Here is a 4,652-nt window from a genome sequence, read left to right as displayed (position 1 = left end):
ACACACACACACACACACACACACACACACACACACACACACACACACACACACACACACACAGAGCACCATGTAGTATAGTGTATAGTAGCTGCTGTAGCGATTGTGAGAGCGCTGGTGTCAGTATATCTACCCAAACGAGGCCCTGGATTCTGCTGTTGATGGTCAGCTTCCTTCAAGGTGATGTCTTCTCCAGAAGGGGTTTGCCTGCTTGTCCTTCTGTCTCGGTAGGTCAGGTGCTGGATGAGAGGGCGCCCCAAGGAGGTCACACTCTACCACTCCATTTATAGGGGTGAGCTACCTGTGACTTCAGTGGGAAGGACATGCCCAGGCATGGACCAGTTCTGTTCGGATGAGGTCATGCAGTTCCAGGTGTCCTCATTGTCCGGTGGGATACAATGGTGGAGTTGCTGTTTCAATCCATGTTGCTGGTTTCTTGGAGGGTCTTTATCTTTCAAATATTGGGTTTTGTCTCTGGTCCTGGGAGTAGGTCTGTGGTTTCAGGGAGAGTCAATGCAAGGTGGTGGTCTGGTCATTAAGTTGATGGCCTGGTCATTCAGGAGGAGCTATTTTTAGGCCTGCTACCATTATGTCTCAAGCACTCTCATTTATCCAGGAACCAATTTACATAGGACGAGTAGGTATGAATCATAGTTGCAACACAATTACAATAGGGTGTGCCTGGGCAAGGGACACAAAATGGAGACTTGACATCACAAGATGGAGACTTGATATTACTTTGGCTAACTTTACAGAAACAGGCCTAAATCATACAATATCAATATAAAACAGTAAAAATCAATACAAACATAATAGGAATACAATATAAAACAGTAAAAATCAATAAAAAAAATGATTTACAGTGATATATGGACAATATAAAAGGGGCTTGTTACAGTAGTGGCATACAAAACTTGTCCTATGTTTTAACTTAACTATGGCTTATAATAACTACTTATAAGGGATAGACAGGGCAGAGAAAGAGTCAGAAATGGTTGGGGAACAGGAGGGGAATGTATTTTTGAATTAAAAAATTAAAACTCTGGGTTTTGCTACAAAGCATGGGGAATAAGGAGGAAGAATTGGAGGTTCTAGTACAGTCGGGGGATTAAGATGTAGTTGGGAAAACACAGATGTGGTGTGATAGTTCACATGACTGGAGTACTGCTGTAGATGGATTTAATTTGTTCAGGAAGGACAAGCAGAGGAAAAAGAGAAGTGTTCAGGTATTGTCCTATATATAAAGTTTTTGTTGTAGTCATGTTCGGTCTAAGGACATAGGCAGACAAGGTACTTTGGGTAGATGTGATATCTTTTATTAGACCAACTAAATAGTTGGAAGAATTGTTCTTTGCAAGCTTTTTGGCACAAACACCCTTCTTTAGGCATAGGGAGAGTTTTGACTATAGTAGTCATTGCGTATCCTTCCTATAACACCAGCTTTCACTTCTAATAGCAGGCAGGATACTCTCTACAGTTCCCACCTGATTTCCATGTAAATAAGATAGCAGAGTTTAATGAGATGTTGAAGATGCAACAGACATTATTTGATGTTCATAAATTGACTCAGTATTAAAAAGTTGTATAAACAGGATGCAGGCATGATTATTTCCCAAAATATGACATTATAGAAATGCATAAGATGGGACATGCATTGTAAAGCGCACAGCTATTCTGAAACAGCACCACATTCAGAAGTTTCTGAGTTTGAGGACTGCTGCCATTGGAGACATGTGGGGGGTGCACATGGTGCACCTGAGATTGGCGGTGCACCCCCTGCAAAAAGTGCTGTCGACACTGCCAGCGGCGCCTGTGGGCAGTCGCCACTTGCCACCCCCTCTTGCTGCTGATGCTGCTGGTGGTGTTTGTGGGCAGTCCCCAGTTTCCACTGGTTGCCGCCGCTGCTGCCAGTGGTGTCTGCAGGTGGTTGCTGACCACTGGTCGGCACTCAATACCCTCCCCCCGCTGCTGATACCACCGCAGCTGCGTGCAGGAGCTCCCCACTCGCCACCATGCCCCCACTGCTGACACTGCCGTCGCCGCCTGCGAGCGGTCACCATGCCCCCCCAGCCTCCGGGGGCACATGGTGTTCATGACTGCTGCAATAGAATTTTGATCAAACAGGCTGCCTAGATTCAGACCAGTAGAAATTTATTGCTGGATTGTATAGATTTTGCCTTTTAAATCTATAACTGCAGAAAATGTGTTGTTGTGGGGTTTTTTTGTAAAAACATGACTACAGATTCAAGCTGTATTTAACATAAAGCACAATAGCAAAAATATCTATTTGAAGCTGTGTCTATAGCTATGGTTATTTTCCACTTCTTGACTCTTTTTCTCTCTTTAGATGTAGCACAACAGAGACACTGATCTTCAAAATAATACCAGAAACAGAACATATATTCATCTGAAAAAGTTAAAAAAAAAAAAAAAAAAAAAAGCCTTAGTTTGTGACAGCCACATAGTATTCACACAGAAAGCTTACCCTAAGGATCTTTGTAATAACTTGATTGTAAATAAATTGTTGGCTCATGACTTGCTTACACCAGTAGGCTGAAGAATCTAGACTAGAGGCTATTCAACAAATAATTTAACAAAAGCAAATAGGGAGAGCAGAGAAACTTCAAAAAACAATGCACATATACTGTAGCTGTGAATACGTGCTATGGTCTCAGTTTTTGCTTAAGTAACACATTTCCTTGGTTTCACAGTCTCCATGAATTTCAGTGGAAACCAGTCCATTTATCCAAGGATGGAATTTAGCCCTTCAGTTATATTTTTAAAGCATATTATCCAATGCCCAAATCACGCAACTAAAAATATTGCCTGGCTTGTCCCAAATATATACATGTATACACACATACATGGCTTTATATAGATCCATATACACACACATTTATACATCAGTGTGTGTGTGTCTATATGTACAGATGTTTTTGGGACACAGCAGGCAGTATTGTTAGTAATATGTTGTGTGTGTGTGTGTGTGTGTGTGTGTGTGTATATATATCATATTTTCAGTGGAAAAAAAAAATTCCTAATCCTTCAAGTTTTTTCATAAATTTCCCTGTTTGTATCAAATGCTATTTTTTCAAAATCTTACCTTTATTTCTTTTTTCATTAATTATCTAGTTCTGTAAACATCTGATAAAAAAGGCCTTGTTACTGAGATGTTCAGATATCATATGCTTTAATTATCTACATGGATGAGTATAAGTATAGTATAAATACCTAGATGTGGATCAAGAGTTTCTTGATTCAGCAAAGAATGGCAGCGCATTGTTAAATGTGACAGGCAAGAGTTTGTGTTTAATGTCTTTTATTGGGCCAACTACATGGTCGGGATAGATTTATTTGATTGATAGCTAGATAACTCTACCTTGGGATAGATTTAGACAAGCTTTCAGGTATCACAGTACCCTTTCTCATGTCACATTATTAAATGTCATTCACATATATCAATGGCTGCTGCTATGCTATTTAGTTTGACATTCTTTAATACTTTTAATGAAATACTCTTCCAGATTTTGGAATCATATGTCTTAATGACATCCTTGTGTAGTTTCAAATTAAGTTGCAGTTATCTAATCTCTTTTTGTTTCAATTGATTCTGTGTATTTATATTTTTTCCTTTTATTTCTTTAGCAGGCACCATTCCTAGGAGACCACAAGGATCGTTATTGTTCAGGATTTCAAAGAGCCATCATTTATCTTTGTGGACACAAGTGAACGGACAATGGTGCCCCAACCATCTGTTCAAGCTGTTTGAAAGAGAGGCTTCTGTACAAATGGCATGAAAGGTAATTTAACCTCAGAAGATCCCTTGGAGAGCTTTAGTTCTACTTAATATCTTATTCTTCCACTTCCTTAAACAAACAAATATATATAAAAAAACCCCTCCAAACCCAAAACCTCATAGATTCTCAGTTTGAAGAGCTGTTAATCATACTAGCTAGTTCTGGTTTCTAAGTAAAAAAGGTTTATTTCTTCTCTACTATTTTTCTAAGTAGAAAAGAGCTCTCTGAGATAAATGGGAGATGTCTTATAAGTGGTCTACTTGCTGTAGGGGGTCATTGTGTTTAATGATTTGTTTCTTAAATCTGAAGTAGTAAGTAATCGGGAAGTGCTGAGTAGTGGTGTGGAAGATATACACTTTCATCACGTTGAATCCCTGTTAGCCATGACACTATTGTTATCCAAGTAAAGTATTCAGTGTACTCTTAAAGTGAGGGAAGCTTTCCCTGGTGATGGAAAAGAATGCCCTTTATACTGTCATGAAAATTATGAATTCTCTCTCAGGCTGTTCTACTTTTCCCTACCATCATCAAGTAATAGTTTTGCAATCTAGTCTTGTATCCCCAGCTGACCTAGCCTAACATATTTTATAAGCTGAATCCACCTTCAGTTTATCTCAGTAAAGGATCTAAAATAGTAAGAGTTAAATCTTTACAGTAATAGTAAGAGGGCCAGATGGGATGTTTCTTTCCAAACATAAGTAAGTGTTTCAGGGACAGGGAAGAAGAGCCAGATTGTGAGCTCATTGGATGTAAACTGGTGCGTCTTTGTTGACTACAGTGGTTAACAGCATTGTCAGCAGAAGGTGGCTTCAGTTTTGAGGCATACCACAAAAAATATTCTCCAACCTTAACCTC

At 39.4% G+C, this 4,652-nt stretch overlaps 1 protein-coding gene across 1 annotated transcript in view; it reads left to right on the top strand.

The window, feature by feature from the left end:
• Nucleotides 1-4,652, top strand: part of DLGAP1 (DLG associated protein 1) — a 719,594-nt gene that overhangs the window by 131,916 nt on the left and 583,026 nt on the right. The window contains exon 2 of the mRNA XM_025210860.1: nucleotides 3,646-3,800. The gene's annotated coding sequence lies outside the window, so the exon portion shown is untranslated. The remainder of the gene's footprint in view (nucleotides 1-3,645; nucleotides 3,801-4,652) is intronic.

Source organism: Alligator sinensis, unplaced genomic scaffold, assembly GCF_000455745.1.
Source record: "Alligator sinensis unplaced genomic scaffold, ASM45574v1 scaffold168_1, whole genome shotgun sequence".
NCBI lineage: Eukaryota > Metazoa > Chordata > Crocodylia > Alligatoridae > Alligator > Alligator sinensis.
Note: the sequence above shows the minus strand (reverse complement) of the source record. Positions and strands in the feature narration are given on the sequence as shown.